General features: G+C 37.1%; 1 protein-coding gene across 11 annotated transcripts in view; it reads left to right on the top strand.

The window, feature by feature from the left end:
• The window catches only part of ZPBP (zona pellucida binding protein), a 138250-nt gene that overhangs the window by 92486 nt on the left and 23942 nt on the right, over window positions 1-21822 (top strand). For 2 of the 11 annotated variants that reach the window (XR_015163268.1, XR_015163269.1), the window contains exon 8: window positions 12198-12288. The exons of the other annotated variants lie outside the window; for them this stretch is intronic. The gene's annotated coding sequence lies outside the window, so the exon portion shown is untranslated. The remainder of the gene's footprint in view (window positions 1-12197; window positions 12289-21822) is intronic. 11 annotated transcript variants of the gene reach the window in all.

Below are 21822 nucleotides of genomic sequence, written 5' to 3'. Positions count from 1 at the left end.
CTCCAGTATTCTGGCCTGGAAAACAGTCCATGGAGTTGCAAAGAGTCGGACATGACTGAGAGACTTTCACTTTGACTTTGAGCAGTCAGTTTATTAATTTGAGATCTTTCTTTTTGGATCTAAGTATTTAGAGTTATAAATAACTCTCTTAGCACTTCTTTTGCTGCATCTCATAAGTTTATTGTCATTTTCATTTTCTCAAAGTACCTGTTTCCCTTGTGTTTATCAATTGATTCATTAATTAACAGTATTATTTGATTTCCAAATATTTATGTATTTTCCTGTGTTCCTTAATGTACTGATTTCCAGCTTTATTCTATTGTAATCAGAAAAGGCACTTTGTATGATTTCAATCTTTTGAAGTTTATTGAGACTTTTTAGGGACCTAACATATGATCTATCCTGAAGAATGTTCCATGTTCACTTGATAAAAATGTATATTTAGCTATTCTGATGGAGGCCTCTATATATGTCTCTTAGGTCTAATGTATTTATAGTGTTGTTCAAGTTCTCCGTTTCCTTATTGAGTTTTTGTATGGTTGTTATTTTTTAAAATGAGTTATTGAAGTCACTAATATTATATAAAACTCTATTTCCTTTCAGTTCTTTCAGTGTTTGCCTTATATATTTTGGAGTTTTGTTGTGAAAACTACATATACATTTATAATTGTTATTTCTTCTTGATAAACTGAATTTTCTATCATATGTAATATTCTTTGTATCTTATAATAATTTTTGTCTGAAAGTCTATTTTTTCTGATACTAGTATAGTCACCTAGCTTTCTTTTGGTTAATCTTTGCAGGTAAAATTTTTTTTTTCTATGTAAGATCTTTTTCTGTTCTCTCACTTTCAGCCTTTTTGTGCTTAAGAACTGAATGAGTCTCTTGTAGTTAACACTGGGTGAAACATTTCCTTTTTTTTTTTCCTTTGATCCATGTTGCCGGTATCTCTTCTTGACTGGAGAGGTGAATCCATTAATGTTTAAAGTTACTGCTTACGAAAGGAGTACTGTCATTTTGCTGTTTGTTCTCTGTATTTCTCATACCTTTTTGTTCCTCATTTCTTCCATTCCTGCCTTCTTTTATGTTTAGTTGATTTCTTATAGTGACACTTTTTGATTCCCTTCTCATTTCCTTTGTAAAGTTCTTTACTCTGTGGCTCCATTAGAGATGAAATATAGCATCTTATTATAACAATCTAATTATAACTGGTATCAACTTAGCTTCATTCAAGTATATACACTCTCCCTCTTTACAACTCTGCATTCCCCTTAACTTATTGATGTTCTAAATTATATCTTTAGAGGCTTCCCTGGTGGCTCAACAGTAAAGAATCTGCCTGCCATTTCAGGAGATGTGGGTTTGATCCCTGGGTCAGGAAGATCTCCTGGAGAAGGAGATGGCAACCCACTCTGTATTCTTGCCTGGGGAATCCCATGGACAGAGGTGTCTGGTGGGCTACAGTCCATGGGGTTGCAAAGAATGAGATGTGACTTAGTGACCAAACAGCCACAACAAATTTTATCTTTAATATTGTGTGCCCAATAACATAATTGATAATTGTTCTTATGCATTTGTTTTTTAAATTTTACAGAAAATAAAAATAGTGGTTACAAGCCAGAATTGCCATAATTTTGACATTTATACCCACTGTGTGTCTGCCTTTACTAGAGATCTGTATTTGTTCATCTGACTTGGAGTTATTGTCTAGCATCCTTTAATTTCTACTTTAAAAGGACTCCGTTTAATATTCCTTGTAGGACAGATGTACTGGTAATGAATCTCTTCATCTTTTCTTTATCTTGGAATGGCTTTATGTCTCCCAAATTTTTAAAGGACATTGTTGCCAGATATATAATTCTCAGTTGATGCTTTTCCCCCAGCACTTTAAATATATCTTCCTACTCACTGCTGGCTTCAGGAGAGAGAAATTAGCTTAGTCTTATATAGAATCATCAAGGCAAAGACAGAGAATACCTTCTATTTTGTCTTCTTTTTTGAGAAGTGTGTTTTGTTTTACTAAAAATTCAATTTCTTTAATACATATGATTAATTAGGTTGAGTAAGGGATAACATTCTGATAATGTGTGGCCTGTAAGGTATATATTTGTCCCTAGCTTTAGTGGCACTTCACACATTTTGTCATGTTTTATTTTCATTTCCATTTATTTCAAAATGCTCATTTCTTCTCTGATTTCTTCTTCAGGCAATTGATTATTAAAACTGTGTTTAATTACCAACTGTTATGGAAATTTCCAGAGGTCTTTCTTTTATTGAAATCTAATGTAATTCAATTGTTAAAGGGAATGTGTGGTATGTGAATACTTTTGGGGCTTTCCAGATGGCACTAGTAGTAAAGAACCCTCCTGCCAATGCAGGAGACAAAAAAGCCAATGCAGGAGACATAAGAGAGCGACTTTGATCCCTGGGTTGGGAAAATCTCCTGAAAAAGGGTATGGCAACCCACTCCTACAGTCCTGGTGGGCTACAGCCCATAGGGTCACAAAGAGTCAGACTTTTTAATTATTGAAACATGTTTTCTGCTATATGTTTCTGGTTATATTCATGCCCTTATCATTGTGAGGTATTTTTTATTCCTTGTAATAATCTATCCTCTGACTTCTGTTTTGTCTAATATTAATACTACCAACTACAGATTTATTTTTATTGGTGTTATCATGGATTATCAGTCATGGTTCCACTAGAGAAGACAGTCAGTAGGAGATACATATGAGAAATTTATTGCAAGAAATTGTTTGATATGATTATGACAACTAGTGAGACAATTCCAAAATTTATAGGACAGGCTCTCAGGAAGGGCAGGCAAAAAACTGTTGGCCACGGTCTGAAGCTGCAGCCCACAGGCAGAATTTCTTCTTATTTAGGGGAGTTGTAATACTGTTGTTAGCCTTTTGACGGATTAAAACAGTCCCACCAGGTTATCTCATTTACTTAAAGTCAACTGATTGTAAACAATCATCTTATCTACAAAGTATCTTTACAGCAATGCCTGGGTTAGTGTTTGACTGAATAACTAGTGAGTATCACTTAGCCAGGTTGACACATAAAATTGATCAGTACAAATGCTGTATCTTTTACTAGACCCTTACTTTAAACTTATGTCTTTATGTTAAGATGCACTTATTTAGATAACATGTAATTTTGATCTTGCTTTCTAAATCTAGTCTGTCAGTGAAGTGAAGTGAAGTGAAGTCACTCAGTTGTGTCCAATTCTTTGGGACCCCATGGACTGTAGCCTACAAGGCTCCTCTGTCCATGGAATTTTCCAGGCAAGAGTTCTAGAATGGGTTGCCATTTCCTTCTCCAGGGGATCTTCCCAGCCCAGGGATCAAACTCAGGTCTCCCGCGTTGCAGGCTTTACCGTCTGAGCCACCAGGGAAGCCATTATTAAAGTTCTTTAATAATTCAGTTCAATTTTTACATTAATATACCCTAACAGCAAAGAACTATCCAGGAAATGAGTCTTAGTAGATAACTAAGACTTAGTTGTTAGTCTTAGTAGATAACTGAGGCTTAGAAGAAAAGCCTCCATTAACAAACTGGGATTTAACATTCATTGAAACATCTCTTCCTCCTTAAAATCACCATCATTTGTACCAAATCTAACCAAATTAAGACCTGTTTGTAGTATAGATCTGTTCTCAATAAACTTGGCCTGATGACTTATATAACCATAATTGATCATAGACTTTTGTGCTTTGCTGAGACTTTTATAGAGTCTCAGACTGAACTTTTTTTTTAATTATAAATTAATTATTTTAACTGGAGGCTAATTACTTTACAATACTGTATTGGTTTTGCCATACATCAACATGAATCTGTGATGGGTGTACATGTGTTCCCCATCCTGAACCCCCCTCCTACCTCCCTCCCCATACCATCCCTCTGGGTCATCCCAGTGCACCAGCCCCTAGCACCCTGTATGGTGCATTAAACCTGGATTGGCAATTCATTTCACATATGATATTATACATGTTTCAAGGCTATTCTCCCAAATCATCCCACCCTCGCCCTCTCCCACAGAGTCCAAAGACTGTTCTATACATCTGTGTCTCTTTTGCTGTCAGACTAAACTTTTAAAATAAAGCCTTTCAGGGCTAGGAAAACCATTGTTTCACTTCAGTCATTCAGTCGTGTCTGACTCTGCGACCCCATGAATTGCAGCACATCAGGCCTCCCTGTCCATCACCAACTCCCAGAGTTCACCCAAACTCACATCCATTGAGTCGGTGATGCCATCCAGCCATCTCATCCTCTGTCGTCCCCTTCTCCTCCTGCCCTCAATCCCTCCCAGCATCAGAGTCTTTTCCAATGAGTCAGCTCTTCGCATGAGATGGCAAAGTACTGGAGTTTCAGCTTTAGCATCAGTCCTTCCAAACAACACCCAGGACTGATCTCCTTTAGGATGGACTGGTTGAATCTCCTTGCAGTCCAAGGGACTCTCAAGAGTCTTCTCCAATACCACAGTTCAAAAGCATCAATTCTTCGGCACTCAGCATTCTTCATGGTCCAACTCTCACATCCATACGTGACCACAGGAAAAACCATAGCCTTGACTAGACGGACCTTTGTTGGCAAAGTAATGTCTCTGCTTTTGAATATGCTATCTAGGTTGGTCATAACTTTCCTTCCAAGGAGTAAGCGTCTTTTAATTTCATGGCTGCAGTCACCATCTGAGTGATTTTGGAGCCCCCCAAAATAAAGTCTGACACTGTTTCCACTGTTTCCCCATCTATTCCCCATGAAGTGATGGGACCAGAGGCCACGATCTTAGTTTTCTAAATGTTGAGTTTTAAGCCAACTTTTTCACTCTCCTCTTTCTTTCACTTTCATCAAGAGGCTTTTTAGTTCCTCTTTACTTTCTGCCATAAGGGTGGTGTCATCTGCATATCTGAGGTTATTGATATTTCTCCTGGCAATCTTGATTCCAGCTTGTGCTTCTTCCAGCCCAGTGTTTCTCATGATGTACTCTGCATATAAGTTAAATAAGCAGGGTGACAATATACAGCCTTAACGTACTCCTTTTCCTATTTGGAACCAGTCTGTTGTTCCATGTCCAGTTCTAACTGTTGCTTCCTGACCTGCATATAGGTTTCTCAAGAGGCAGCAGGTCAGGTGGTCTGGTATTCCCATCTCTTTCAGAATTTTCCACAGTTTATTGTGATCCACACAGTCAAAGGCTTTGGCATAGTCAGTAAAGCAGAAATAGATGTTTTTCTGAAACTCTCTTCTTCCATGATCCAGCGAATGTTGGCGATTTGATCTCTGGTTCCTCTGCCTTTTCTAAAACCAGCTTGAACATCTGGAAGTTCATGGTTCATGTATTGCTGAAGCCTGGCTTGGAGAATTTTGAGCATTACTTTACTAGCATGTGAGATGAGTGCAATTGTGTGATAGTTTGAGCATTCTTTGGCATTGCCTTTCTTTGCGTTTGGAATGAAAACTGACCTTTTCCAATCCTGTGGCCACTGCTGAGTTTTCCAAATTTGCTGGCATATTGAGTACAACACTTTCGCTGTATCATCTTTCAGGATTTGAAATAGCTCAACTAGAATTCCATCACCTCTACTGGCTTTGTTTGCAGTGATGCTTTCTAAGGCCCACTTGACTTCACATTCCAGGATGTCTGGCTCTAGGTGAGTTATCACACCACTGTGATTATCTTGGTCATGAAGATCTTTTTTGTACAGTTCTTCTGTGTATTCCTGCCACCTCTTCTTAATATCTTATGCTTCTGTTAAGTCCATACCTTTTCTGTCCTTTATCGACCCATCTTTGCATGAAATATTCTCTTGGTATCTCTGATTTTCTTGAAGAGTTCTCTCGTCTTTCCCATTCTGTTGTTTTCCTCTATTTATTTGCATTGATCACTGAGGAAGGCTTTCTTATCTCTTCTTGCTATTCTTTGGAACTCTGCATTCAGATACTTATATCTTTCCTTTTCTCCTTTGCTTTTCACTTCTCTTCTTTTAACAGCTATTTGTAAGGCCTCCTTAGACAGCCATTTTGCCTCTTTGCATTTCTTTTTCCTGAGGATGATCTTGATCCCTGTCTCCTGTACAATGTCACGAACCTCCGTCCATATTTCATCAGGCACTCTATCAGATCTAGTCCCTTAAATCTATTTCTCACTTCCACTGTATAATCATAAGGGATTTGATTTAGATCATACCTGAATGGTCTAGTAGTTTTCCCTACTTTCTTCAATTTCAGTCTGAATTTGGCTATAAGGAGTTCATGATCTGAGCCATAGTCAGCTCCTGGTCTTGTTTTTGCTGACTGTATAGAGCTTCTGCATCTTTGGCTGCAAAGAATATAATCAGTCTGATTTCGGTGTTGATCATCTGGTGTTATCCATGTGTAGAGTCTTCTCTTGTGTTGGAAGAGGGTGTTTGCTATGACTAGTGTGTTCTCTTGGCAAAAGTCTTTTAGCCTTTGCCCTGCTTCATTCCGTATTCCAAGGCCAAATTTGCCTGTTACCCCAGGTGTTTCTTGACTTCCTATTGCATTCCAGTCCCCTATAATGAAAAGGACATCTTTTTTGAGTGTTAGTTCTTAAAGGTCTTGTAGCTCTTCATAGAACAGTTCAGCTTCTTCAGCGTTACTGGTTGGGGCATAAACTTGGATTACTATGATATTGAATGGTTTGCCTTGGAAATGAACAGAGATCATTCTTTCATTTTTGAGATTGCATCCAAGTACTGCATTTCAGACTCTTGTTGACCATGATGGCTACTCCATTTCTTCTAAGGGATTCCTGCCCACAGTAGTAGATATAATGGTCATCTGAGTTAAATTCACCCATTCCAGTCCATTTTAGTTCGCTGATTCCTAGAATGTCAACATTCACTCTTGCCATCTCCTGTTTGACTACTTCCAATTTGCCTTGATTCATGGACCTGACATTCCAGGTTCCTATGCAATATTGCTCTTTACAGCATTGGACCTTGCTTCTATCACCAGTCACATCCATAGCTGGATATTCTTTTTGCTTTGGCTCCATCCCTTCATTCTTTCTGGAGTTATATCTCCACTGATCTCCAGTAGCATATTGAGCACCTACTGACCTGGGGAATTCCTCTTTCAGTATCCTATCATTTTGCCTTTTCATACTGTTCATGGGGTTCTCAAGGCAAGAATACTGAATTGGTTTGCCATTCCCTTCTCCACTGGACGACATTCCATCAGCCCTCTCCACCATGACCTGCCCATCTTGGGTGGCCCTGCAGGGCTTGGCTTAGTTTCATTGAGTTAGACAAGGCTGTGGTCCGTGTAATTAGACTGACTAGTTTTCTGTAATTATGGTTTGTGTTTCTGCCTTCTGATGCCTCTCGCAACACCTACCATCTTACTTGGGCTTCTCTTACCTTGGACGTGGGATATCTCTTCACGGCTGCTCTAGCAAAGTGCAGCCACTGCTCCTTACCTTGGACGAGGGATATCTCCTCACAGCCACCCCTCTTGACCTTGAATGTGGAGTAGCTCCTGTCAGCCCTCTTGTGCCCGTGCAGCCACTGCTCCTTGGACGTGGGGTTGCTCCTCTCAGCCGCCGCCCCTAACCTCGGGCATGGGGTAGCTCCTCCCGGCTGCCACCCCTGACATCGGGCGAGGGGTAGCTCCTCTCGGCCATGCTTCTGCATGGTCTGTCACAGTCGGCGCACTTCCCTGCGGAAAGCCATGTCAGAGGCTATCACAGATTTTGCCTAACAGATCTAAGTAATTTCCTCCCTTCTCAGGGTCTCCAAAATTCCTTGAGATTTCTGTACCTGTTATTGAGATAACCTTCCTAACTTATAAAGTTACTGGAAAATAAGAGCTTCCAATCTCTGGAGAGTTTAGATATAGAGAAAAGATAAATGTTTCAATTTGTTTATAAAATATGTCTTTTAATTGGGATCTTTAAACCCAATTTACTATAACTGCTCTTATTGTCAAGTTCAAGTGTATCATCTCACCACTTTATGTTTCCCCAACTTATTTTTTGTTCCTTTTTTACTATTTTTCTGCATTCGATTAAATCAGTTGAAGTGTTTGTTCTTCTACATATCTGGCTTATTGACCTGTTACAACTCTGTGTGTTTTTATTGTAATGGTTATTTTAGGTTTATAGTGTATGTCATTAATTTATCACAGTCTGTATTTATTATTATACCACTTCATATAAAGTATAAGCATCTTAAAATATACTTCCATTTCTTCCCCTCCTTATTGTTGACATCCATCCAGTTTAGCTTACCTGTGTCACAAATCCCACACTGTTGTTCTGTTTATTAAACAGTTTATCTTTTATGGGGATAAAAATAATAAGAAAAAGTTACATGTATTTGTTGTTCAGTCACTAAGTCATATCCGACTCTTTGTGACCTCAGGAACTGCATCACGCCAGGCTTCCCTGTCCTTCACTATCTCCCTAAGTTTGCTCAAATTCATGTCCATTGAGTTGGTGATACCATCCAACCATCTCATCCTCTGTCATCCCCTTCTCCGCTTGCCCTCAGTCTTTCCCAGCATCAGGATCTTTTTCAGTCAGTCGACCCTTCCCATCAGGTGGCCAAAGTATTGGAGTTTCAATTTCAGCACCAGACCTTCCAGTGAGTATTCAGAGTTGATTTCCTTTAGAATTCACTGGTTTGATCTCCTTGCTGTCTAAGGGACTTTCAAGAGTCTTCTCCAACACCACAGTTCAAAAATATCAATTCTTCAGCACTCAGCCTTCTTTATGGCCAAACTCTCACATCCATACATGACTGCTGGAAAAACCATAGCTTTGACATATATGGACATTTGTCGGTAAAGTGATATCTCTGATTTTTAATACGCTGTTTAGATTTTTCTTCCAAAGAGCAAGTGTCTTAATTTTGTGGCTGCAGTCACCCTCTGAAGTGATTTTGGAGCCCAAGAAAATGAAATCTGACACTGTTTCCACTTTTTCCGCATCTATTTGCCATGAAGTGATGGGACCAAATCCTATGTTCTTCATATTGTGAATATTGAATTTTAAGTCAGCTATTCAGTTTCCTCTTTCACCTTCCCCAAGAGGCTCTTTAGTTCCTCTTAGCTTTCTGCCATTAAAGTGGTATTATCTGCATATCTGAGGTTGTTGATATTTCTGCCAGCAGTCTTGATTCCAGTTTGTAAGTCATCCAGCCCAGTGTTTCTTATGATATATTCTACATTTAAGTTAAATAAGCAGGGTAACAGTATACAGCCTTGACATACTTGTTTCCCAATTTTGAACCAGTCTGTTGTTCCATGTCCAGTTCTAACTGTTGCTTCTTGACCTGCACACAGGTTTCTCAGGAGGCAGATAGGGTGGTATGGTATTCCCATTTCTTTAAGAATATTCTACAGTACTTACCCATCTAATTATCCTATCAGTTAGTCTTCATTCTTGGTGTAGACTCAATTCCATGTACAATTCTCTTCCTATGGCCTGAAGGATTTTATTTAACATTTCTTCTGGTGTGAGTTTGCTACTGATGAATAGTCATATTTTTTTGTTTTCATTTTTGAAAGTTTTGTATACTGGATATTGAACATATTTAAATGTTGACCCTGTATTCTCACTTGAATTGTTCCAGTTGGAAATCTGTATCATCCTCATTTTGTTTCTCTATGCAATATGTGGAGGAATATGGTTTTTTTTTTTTTTTGAGAATTCTTTTAAGATTTTCTTTTTATTACGCTTTTGAGGAATATAAATATGATGCATTTTGGTGGTGTTTTTTTTTGTGATTCTTTGTTAGTAGTTTGTTGTTGAGTTTCTTGGATTTGTGGACTAAGTGATCTTCAAATTTGGAAAATTGTATTTATTCATGGGGAACACATATATACCTGTGGCGGATTCATTTTGATATTTGGCAAAACTAATACAATTATGTAAAGTTTAAAAATAAAATAAAATTAAAAAAAAATACTAGGCTAAAAAATGTGAAGAAGGAAAAAAAAATTTTCCTATTAACTACTTTTTCTCCTCCTGAGTTTCCAAGTAAACGTGTATTAAACTGACTGATACTTCCCTTATCAATCCAATTAATGGCATCTCTGAAAAGCCTCCAACTAGTATCACACCTAGTTGGGAAAGCCTGTGGGCCCTGACAACTGGAAGAGAAAAGGAATGCCAACCCTCACCACTTTTGGTGAATACTTTTCTGAACATTCTAGGAAGACTAATAAGAAATCAAGACCATGAAAACTGTAAATAAAGCACTGAAACTGTCTTTATTCATATGTGAGAAGAATGGGTATGAAAACTCCTAAAAATAAAAAATAAACACTTAGAACTATGAGTTTTAGCAAGGCCACGCTAAAGTGATTTAACTAGAACACAGGTGACGCTTCCTGTGAAGGCCTCGACAATCTATTGTCTTTGCTTCTGCTCAGATATATCTATTATCAGAATTTGATATTTTTTACCAAACTTCAGGATTTTATGCTTTCAACCCTATTGTAGCAGTCAACACTAGCAAATAATTGGTTTGCATGATAATCAATGAGTAGTGTCTTATCTTAAATAACTTCTGCAACTTGCTTTGTTTGGGCTCAACATTGACATACAATTTAGTATACATGTTGAAATTACGCAGTTTAATGACTTGGACTGTATTCATCCATGAAACTATTACTGTGATAAAGAAGAGGATCTCTGCCATAATCCTGAACTTTGCTTATACCTTTTTGTAATCAGTCCTTCAATATCCATTCCCAGGCTAACTTTGATATTCTGCTCTGTATCACTACATATTTACATACATTTTATAATTTTTAATAAGTGGACTTATGCAGTATATGTTCAAGCTGGTTTTAGAAAAGGCAGAGGAACCAGAGATCAAATTGCCAACATCCGCTGGATCATGGAAAAAGCAAGAGGTTTCCAGAAAAACATCAATTTCTGCTTTATTGACTATGCCAAAGCCTTTGACTGTGTGGATCACAAAAAACTGTGGAAAATTCTGAAAGAGATGGGAATACCAGACCACCTGACCTGCCGCCTCTTGAGAAATCTGTATGCAGGTCAGGAAGCAACAGTTAGAACTGGACGTGGAACAACAGACTGGTTCCTAATAGGAAAAGGAGTATGTCAAGGCTGTATATTGTCACCCTGCTTATTTAACTTATATGCAGAGTACATCATGAGAAACGCTGGACTAGAAGAAACACAAGCTGGAATCAAGATTGCCAGGAGAAATATCAATAACCTCAGATATGCAGATGACACCACCCTTATGGCAGAAAGTGAAGAGGAACTCAAAAGCCTCTTGATGAAAGTGAAAGTGGAGAGTGAAAAAGTTGGCTTAGAAAAAGTTGGCTTAGAAAAAGTTGGCTTCAGAAAACAAAGATCATGGCATCCGGTCCCATCACTTCATGGGGAATAGATGGGGAAACAGTGTCAGACTTTATTTTTCTGGGCTCCAAAATCACTGCAGATGGTGACTGCAGCCATGAAATTAAAAGACGCTTACTCCTTGGAAGGAAAGTTATGTCCAACCTAGACAGCATGTTGAAAAGCAGAGACATTACTTTGCCAACAAAGGTCTGTCTAGTCAAGGCTATGGTTTTTCCTGTGGTCATGTATGGATGTGAGAGTTGGACTGTGAAGAAGGCTGAGCACCAAAGAATCGATGCTTTTGAACTGTGGTGTTGGAGAAGACTCTTGAGAGTCCCTTGGACTGCAAGGAGATCCAACCAGTCCATTCTGAAGGAGATCAGCCCTGGGATTTCTTTGGAGGGAATGATGCTAAAGCCGAAACTCCAGTCCTTTGGCCACCTCATGCGAAGAGTTGACTCATTGGAAAAGACTCTGATGCTGGGAGGGATTGGGGGCAGGAGGAGAAGGGGACGACAGAGGATGAGATGGCTGGATGGCATCACTGACTCGATGAACGTGAGTCTGAGTGAACTCCAGGAGTTGGTGATGGACAGGGAGGCCTGGCGTGCTGCGATTCATAGGGTTGCAAAAAGTCGGACACGACTGAGCAACTGAACTGAACTGAACTGATGCAATATATAATCTTTGTCTGAATTCTTTCACTCAGCATAATGATTTTGAGGTTCATCAGTATTATTGCGTGTAGTAATAGTTTGCTCCTCTTTATTGCTGAGTAGTCGTCCATTGTATGGATATACCACATTTGTTTATCCATTCAGCTGATGATGGACATTTGGGTTGTTTCCAGTTTTAGGCCATTACAAATAATGCTGCTATGAACATTCCTGTACAAGTCTTTGTGTGGACAATACCTATGACTGCGATTGCTGGGTCATACGGTAAGTTTATGTTTAACTTTATTTTTTAAAAAAAGCCAAATTATTTTTAAAGTGGCTGTAAAATTTTCATGTTCTACCAGCAAAGTTGTGGAGTTCCTGTTGTTCTATTTAATAAATATTTTCCAAAGCATAGAGTAGTCACTCTTTTTAATTTTAACCATTCTAATCTGTGTATGTGTAGTGGTATCTCATTGTGGTTTTAATTTTAATTTTTCTTTTAATAAGATATTTTCAAGTTTCTTTTGGATGTTGGTTTTGTTTTGCACAATGTCTGTTCAAATATCTTTGCAGTTTTTAAAGTGGGTTATTTGTCTTACTGAGTTGTTACAGAGTTCTTAGTTTAGTATAGACAAAAGTTATTTTCTGATATATATACTATGAATATATTCTTCCAGACTAAGGCTTGTAGTTTTGTTTTCAAAGCAAAAGTTGAAAAAGTCCAGTTTATTAAGTTGTTTTTTTTTTTTTATTCTGTGGTTCATTTTTGTGATTTAATAAAACTTTTCCTACCCTAATGTCACAAAGATTTCTACTGTGCTTTTTATTTAGTACTTTTGGCTTGAGCATTTAAGTCTATGCTTGAATTAATATTTCTGTTTGGTATGAGGATAAGGGTCAGTATTCATTTTTCACAATACAGGTAGCCCATCTTGGTGATCCAGAACCATTTGTGGAAGACTTTTCTTTTCTCATTACATTTTCCTTGGTGCGTGCTAAGTTGCTTCAATTGTTTCCGACTCTGTGTGACCCTATGGACTGTAGCCTGCCAGACTCCTCTGTCCATGGAATTCTCCAGGCAAGAATACTGGAGTGGGTTTCCATACCTTCCTCCAGGGGATCTTCCCGACCCAGGGATTGAACCCACATCTTTACGTCTCCTACATTGGCAGGCAGATTCTTTACCACTAGCGCCACCTGGGAAGCTCCTTGGTACTGCTGTCAAAAGTCAAAAATTATACTGAATTAATTCTGGTCCACTTATCCTTATATTTATCATTTCACCAATACCATGTGTCTTTATTAATGTAGCTTTATAGTAAGTACTGGAGAAGGCAATGGCACCCCACTCCAGTACTCTTGCCTGGAAAATCCCATGGATGGAGGAGCCTGGTGGGCTGCAGTCCATGGGGTCGCTAAGAGTTGAACACAACTGAGCGACTTCACTTTCACTTTTCACTTTCATGCATTGGAGAAGGAAATGGCAACCCACTCCAGTGTTCTTGCCTGGAGAATTCCAGGGACGGGGGAGCCTGGTGGGCTGCCGTCTACGGGGTCGCACAGAGTCGGACATGACTGAAGCGAATTAGCAGCATAGTAAGTACTTTATTTAAAAATTTCTTTGCTTATTCTGTGTTTCTGAATTACTATAACATATAAGAATACAGTTGATTTTTAAATATTAACCTGGATCCAGTGTCTCTGTTTAATTCAAATGATGAGAGCTCATAATTATTTTCTAGACCCTATATATATTTTTTCAAGAATAAATATATCATCTTCAAATAAATTTTATTTTTTCTGGTATTTGTGCCATTTTTTTCCTTGTTTTATTGCCAAGACTAGGTCTTCCAATACAGTGTTGAGTAAAAACAGGCATTCTTATCCTGTTTCCAATATTAGAGATAACTTTTTTGTTTTCAGAATGATATTAGCACTAGGACTGTCTTAGATACTTGTTTTCAGCTTGGTGTAGTCCCTGACTATTATTTTCTTTTTTTAAGATGTATTTGTTCATTTTTGGCCATACTAGATCTCATTGCTGTGTGCAGGCTTTCTCTAGTTGTGGCAGGCAGGGGCTACTCTTTGTTGCAGTGCACGGGTTTCTCATTGCAGTGGCTTCTCTTGTTGAAGAGCACAGGCTCTAGGTGTGTGAGCTCAGTAGTTGTGACTCATGGGCTTAGCTGCCTTGTAGCATTTGGGATCTTGCCAGAGCAGGGATTGAATCTGCATTGGCAGGCAGATTCTTAACCACTGTACCACCAGGGAAGCCCAGTCTCCTGCTGTTCTAAAGTCATGATCATGAGTAGTTAATGAATTTTGTCCCATTCTTTATCTGAATTTTTAAAAAATACATTTTTATTATATTAGTATAGAAATTTACGTTGGTTGATTTTCTAATGTTGAACTAACCTTGCATTCCTGAGATAAACTCTACCAATCGTGATCTTTTATTCTTTTGACTTACTGTTTTATTTCATTTGTTAATATTTATATCTTTTTCAACAAGAGTATTCATCTATTTTTTTAAATGTTTTTGTCATGTTTATGAAATACAGTTATGTTGGCATCATAAAATGACTTGGGCAATTTTCCCTCCAACTTTATTTTCCAAAAGAGTTTCTGTAAAACTGATATTATTTCATCTTTTAATATTTGATGGGTTACTCAGGAAGGTGATCTGTTTCATTGATCTTTGTGTCAGTTTTTGTACCAAAACTTGTACTGTACTGTAGCTACTGAGTACTAAGATTGGGTAGTGTGATTCTCTTTTATTCTCTTGCAAAGTTGTCTTAGCTATTCTAGCTCATTTGTTTTTTCTTATAACATTTTCAATTAGTTAAGCTGCCTTTTTTATATTATTTGATTATTTTAAGTATTATAGTTAAAACACTTAATGCCATTTTAGTTGTATTTGATTCATTTAATTTCCTTTTTGACTGTACTTTTTATATGTTTTTGGTAGTCTAAAGACTATACAAATTTAAAATTTCATTGTCTACTTAAGAGTTGATATTACACCAGTCCACAAAAATGTAGAAACATTACAATGCTTGAAATCCCTTATCTGGGTACCATCTCACTGCTATTTATTTTATAATCATATTTATTACTTATTGGTACACTGAAACAGCTTCCCTTGTGGCTCAGGTGGCAAAGAATCCACCTGCAGTGCTGGAGACCTGGGTTCGATCCCTGGGTTGGGAAGATCCCCTGGAGAAGGGAAAGGCTACCCATTCCAGTATTCTGGCCTAGAAAATTCCTTGGACTGTATAGTCCATGGGGTGGACACAACTGATTGACTTTTACTTTCACTTTTCACACTGAAAAGTTCTCCAAACCCTATTGTGATTTTTACTTTTAATAATCTTACATATTTAAATAACTTAAGGAGAAAATAGTCTTTCGTATTTATCCAGATGTTTCCATTGCTGATGGAAGTTTCCTCTTCCAGATGTTGTCTGCCAGATATTATCTTTCACATAGTATCTTTCAGATATTATGTCATCTAAAAGAATTTCCTCAACAATTCTTGTAGAGCAGGTATGCTGGTGGCAAATTGTCTTAACTTTTCTCTGTCTAAAGATGATACTTCTCTATTTATAGATCTCTGTTCTTCATTTTTTGATGGATATTTTCTCTGAGTATAGAATTTTGGGTTGAAGTTTTTTTTTTTTTTTTTTTTTTCAGTTCTTAAAACTGTTGTTCCACTGTCTTCTGACCACTGCAGACTCTGATTTAGAAATCTACAGTCTCTTGAATTATTGTTTCCTTGTATATAGTTTGTCATTTCTGTCCAACTGCTTTCTGGATTTTTATTATATATTGTCAACCTTTTGAATGTGATATTTTTAGACATTTAAAAAAATAGTACCTGTTTAGGATTCTATGAGATCCTTGAATCTGTGAATTTGTCTTTCACCAAATTATGTAATATCATTTATATATATTGCTAGATTAACTATTTCTCTTTTCTTCTTCAGTATTGACAGTGATACCCATATATTATGCCTATTGCTACTGTAATATAGGTGCCTGAGGGTTTAGTGTTTTTCAAGGTTTTCTGTCTGTTCTTCAGTTTATTTATTTATCTACCTTAGACTGATACTGTCTGATAGTTCAAGCATCTGTTATCTTGAGGTTAGCATTTGTTTATCTTTTCTCTTGTTAATAGGTCACATTTTCTTGGATTTTTAGATGTTGATTTACTTTCTAACATTATAACTAGTGAATGTTATGTTGTATATCCTCTGAATTCTGTTATAATCATCTGGAAAAGGTTGATGTTTTTGTTTTAGTAGGAAATCTAATTCAAATCCAGTTCAATTCTTCTCAAAGACTTTGTTATTGCTGGTTTGGGGTCTTTTCCCTGATTATATGTTCAGGAGTTAGACAGCAATTTGTATGGTTTCAGATCTAAGTTTAGTTCTCTAAAGTCTTTGTATGTTGGCTTGGGTCTATGTAGTGTACATGTGGCACAGGAATTTTGCTGAGTCTTGTACAGGCTCATATACAGAAGTAAGGGAACTCTTTCTTAGCATCAGTTGCCTCCAAGACTTCCCTCTCACCCTGTTGTCTCTCTGGGCTTTATTCCTTGATTCCATTGACCAGAAGTGTGTCATGTCTTCAGTTGAAGTTTTATCTGCCTGTACAGCAATGCTTTGCAAATCAGTCAACCTTGGTGGCATGGCTGAGAGAGAAAATTAAAATAAATGAGACACTTGTCTTGCTGTGAGTTGCTTCTCTTAACTACCTTTACAAATTCACCTAAAGTCTTTGCTTTTTAGAGACCCTGAGGTAGTTATTTCGTTTTTAGTTCTAGTTTTAGTCATAACCATTGGGCTGAAAGGGCACTAGCCCATTCAGCATTTGGCATTAGACCACCACCACAGCCGAACTGTAGCTCCCTGTGGGAAGAGTTGTAATTAAAACGGTTAATCGACAAAGTGCTTTTTGGCTTTTCTGGGTCCATTTTTATAATTTTATGTGCAAGATGTTTGTCCGTTTTCTTTAAATGGTCAAATCTATTCCACAAACTTAGCAGTATTATCTTATTTTACCACTAATGTCATAGAATCTGTAGTGATATTTCTTCCATCATTCTGGTGTTACTCATTTATCTTGACTAATTTGTTCCTGGTTTTACAAGCTCTAGTTGGAAATTTATGGATTTTGTTAGTATCTTCAAGGAGCCAACTTTTAGTTTATTGAATTTTTCATTTATCTGATTTCTTTCTTATATCTGATCTTACTTAAACATTTTAAAAATATTTTTGCTCTCTTTCTCATCTGAAACAATGTGCTCCACTTTATTTAGTTTAAGAGAGCAGCATATTACATTGATTTATATCTTTTTCTTTTCTTATATAAGTATTTAAGGCTATATGTTTTTCCCTGCCCTTGTTTTACCTTCATCCCACTATTTAAGTTTTTCACTTGGTACAAAATGTTTTCTAATTTTCTTTGTAATTTTATTTGTCCCAGGGCTCTTTTTGTAGTATCCTATTTAATTCCGATATAATTTATCATTTCCAGTGTATCTTTGTAGTGTTGATTTCTAACTATTTTTTTTCCTATTTAGAAAACATGCTGTATATTACTTGGCATTTTTAGTTGTTTTGAGAAGTGTATGGCCCATCTTGATGAATGTTTCCATGTCCTCTTTAAAAATATTTATTCTGGCATTTAAGGTAGAAGTCAAGTTTTCTTTATCTCTCTTGTTCTGGTTTCCACTTGTTAAATCAATTTGTAAGAGTGAAATGTTGAAACTCAAAGTTGTAATTGTGGATTGGACTGTTTTGAAACTCAGTAATTATAGGTACCTAGGATTGCTATTTTTTTTCTTGATCAGTTGAGTCTCCATCATTACGTACTGATGCACCTTTCATTCCGGTTATGCTGGTTGCACTGAAGTCCACTGTGTTAGATATTAATATAGTCCCTCCAGCTTTCTGATGATTGGTGCTTGTCTTGTGCCAGTTGAGACAGACCATGTTAACATCTGTTTAACCATTTGACAGAGATGTTGATAACATCTTCTGATATGCAGAAATTGTACTTTTAATGAACTCCAGTTTATCCATTTTTAAAAAATTTTGTTGCCATATCCAGTGGCATGAAGATTTAGCCCTATCTTTTCTTCTAGGAATTTTTAGCTCTTGTAGTTAAGTCACAGTTGATATCTGTATGGGGTTAAGCATCCAACTTCATTTTTCTGCTTGTAGAAATACAAATTTCTGAGCACCGTTTATTGAGGATACTAATTTTCACATTGAATGGACTTGGCACCCTTATCAAGAATCAGTTGGTAATAAATGAATAGGTTTATTTATATTCCATTGGTCTATAGGTCTGTCTGCTTTAATTACTAGTGCTTTGTAGTTTGTTTTGAAATGAGGATATATGGCTCCTCCAGGTTTGTTGTTTTTCAAAACTGTGTTTTAGCTATTCAGGACCATTTGCAATTTAATATTAATTGAGAATTTTAAATTTCTTTCTTAAAAAACCATGGTGATATTTTCCTAGAGGTTGCATTGAATCACTAGATTGCTTTATGTACTATTGATATCTTAATATTAAGTCTTCCTACTGTGAACACAGAATAAATTTCCATTTGTTTAGGCCTCCTGTTGTTTCTTTCAGCACTGTGTTGTAGTTTTTAGTATACAAATATTTTACCTCCTGTTTTCTAGTTTAGTTTTATTTGATTATTCCCTTTTTTATGTGTTTTCTTGCCCCTTTTTCACCCCTCATAATTTTTGTGTAGGTTCCAAATATAGTGATTTTATCTTATTTGGGGCTAAATAATTTTATATTCCTGTGAATTTTGTCTTCTTTCTTTTCAGATGTAATTAATACATTATCAAAGACAACTTGATCATTTCTTTTCTAATTTTATTAGATGTTCTGGTTCAGTATTCAGTCTAAAGCTGTTCATTTTATATGACTTCGCTAAGTGCTCTACCCAATGCCTTTTGAATATAAATTTTCCATTCTGGTTGTTGGGAACAGACACTGTTCCTCATCACCCTGAGTTATTGCCAGTTACCCTTTCCTCTAGTGTTATCAAAATTGATAGTCCTTTCACCAGATTCAGGTCACTTCCTCAGACACATATGTTGGCTTCTGTTGTTATATTCAAGCAAGATGTTCTACTCATCTCCAGAGCTCTCTGTCTCTGAAGTTCTCTCCTTTCTGGTTCACGGAAAGAATGCTAACTGCATTTTTCTTCTTGGACTTCAGTTTTTTCTCTTCAGTTCAGTTTGCTTAGCTGCACCGCAGTTTCCTTTGCCATAATTTGGAAACTCACTGAAGGCAATAAGCTACAACAGTTGTTGTTGTTCAGTCACTAAGTCATGTCCTAACTCTTTGCGACCCCATGGATTGCAGCACACCAGGCCTCCCTGTCCTTCACCGTCTCCTGGAGCTTGCTCAAACTCATATCTGTTGAGTCGGTGATACCATCCAGCCATCTTGTCCTCTGTTGTCCCCTTCTCCTCCTGCCTGCAGTCTTTCCCAGCATCAGGGTATTTTCTAATGAGTCAGTTCTTTGTATCAGGTGGTCAAAAGCATTGGAGCTTCAAATTCAGCATCAGTCCTTCCAGTGAATATTCAGGGTTGATTTCCTTTAGGATTGACTGATTCGATCTTCTTGCTGTCCAAGGGACTCTGTAAGAGTCTTTTCCAGCACCACAGTTCAAAGGCATCAATTCTTTGGTAATCAGCCTTTTTTATTGTCCAGCTCTCAGAGCAGTTGTAGAGCTCATGTATTTTGTTTCTTATCTGTCCCTTCTGATCACTGTCACTTGTGGTTTGATGTCTGGTTTCTTGAAAATCATTTTACATACATTTCTATGGTTATTAATATGTTTTGGTTATTTCAGGCAAAATGGTAAATAATTCCTTTTTTATTTTTTCACCTTTCAGGGTTTTTAAAAAATAAACTTAAAAAACTTGTTTATTTTATATTAGAGTATAACTGATTAACAATATTGTGATAGTTTCAGGTGGACAACAAAGGGACTCAGCTATACATGTATCCATTCTCCCCCAAACCCCTCTCTCATCCAGGCTGCCACATAATGATGGCTTACTGTGAACGATGATGGCTTCATGGTCTCCAAAGAAGATTTAACTTCAGGACCAGGGACAAGGCTTGATCATTCAAGAGCTTTTTGTGTAGCAGAGTTTTATTAAGTATAAAAAGGGGACTTAAAAAAATTTTTTTAATTAAAAAAAAAAAGAAGAAAGAATGATCGTAAAAATCTGATGAATGGATAAGAAAGCTGTGGTACATATACACAATGGAGTATTACTCAGCCATTAAAAAGAATACATTTAAATCAGTTCTAATGAGGTGGATGAAACTGGAGTCTATTATACAGAGTGAAGTAAGCCAGAAAGAAAAACACCAATACAGTATACTAATGCATATATATGGAATTTAGAAAGATGGTAACAATAACCCTGTATACGAGACAGCAAAAGAGACACTGATGTATAGAACAGTCTTTTGGACTCTGTGAGAGTGAGAGGGTGGGATGATTTGGGAGAATGGCATTGAAACATATATAATATCATATATGAAACGAGTCGCCAGTCCAGGTTTGATTCACGATACTAGATGCTTGGAGCTGGGGCACTGGGACGACCCAGAGGGATGGTATGGGGAGGGAGGAGGGAGGAGGGTTCAGGATGGGGAACACATGTATACCTGTGGCAGATTCATTTTGATAATATGGCAAAACCAATACAATATTGTAAAGTTAAATAAAATAAAATTTAAAAAAAATAAAAATAAAAAGGGGCAGAGAAAGCTTCTCACATGGACATCAGAATTGGGACCGAGAGTGCCCCCTTGCTAGCCTTAGCAAAGGAGCTATGTACTTTTTCAATTGATTATTACAGTAAATCACAAGAATGTCTCAAGATTGTAAAGATCTTATCAGACCCATTCCCACAGTTTACATTTTAAGATAATGGGATTAGAACTAACAATGGAAAAAATCTTACCAGACACACTTCCATAATATACATTTTAAGATGACAGGATTAGTCTGAAGGGTCTTAAGAAGAAGAAACACATCCTCAAGCAGGGTACATTGTTGTTATATAATTCTTAGTACAGAGTCTCAACAAGACATGAATTGTTGTGTAATCATTAGTTTAGGATTAAAAAAAGAAAAAGCTTTATGTGGCTAGGACTAAGGAATGCAGAAAAAAAAGTTTCTCCTTTTCTCCTCCTTGAGAGAGAGCCCCAGACCCCTTTCTCCTCCTTGGAGACCCTGGACTTCTTATCAACCTACCTAAGAATTAACTCTCTCAATAACATTGAGCCACGTTCCCTGTTCTGTAATTTAGGAACTTGTTCATTATCCATTTTAGATAACAGCAGTGCGTACATGTCCACTCCAAACTCCCTGACTAACCCTCACCCCATCTTTCGCCCTGGCAACCGTTGTTTGTTCTCAGAAGTCTGTGCGAGTCTGTTTCTGTTGTGTAAATGAATTCATTTGTATAGATTGCACATATAAGGGATAGCACATGATATTTCTCCTGTGTCTGACATACTTCACTCAGTATGACAGTCTCTAGGTCCATCCATGTTGCTGCAAATGGCATTATTTCATTCTTTTTAATGGTTGAGTAATATCTAATTGTACATGTGTACCACATCTTATTTATCCATTCTTGTGTTGATGAACATTTAGGTTGCTCCCATGTCTTGGCTATTGTGAACAGTGCTGCAGTGAACATTGAGATGCATACATCTTCTTGAGTATTCATTCTCAAGTCTTGATTATATACTAAGAATGA

Source organism: Bos grunniens, chromosome 4 (genome assembly GCF_055505025.1).
Source record: "Bos grunniens cultivar Pamir isolate PY7600 chromosome 4, Bosgru_T2T1.0, whole genome shotgun sequence".
Lineage (NCBI taxonomy): Eukaryota > Metazoa > Chordata > Mammalia > Artiodactyla > Bovidae > Bos > Bos grunniens.
This window is presented reverse-complemented; position numbering and strand designations above follow the sequence as displayed.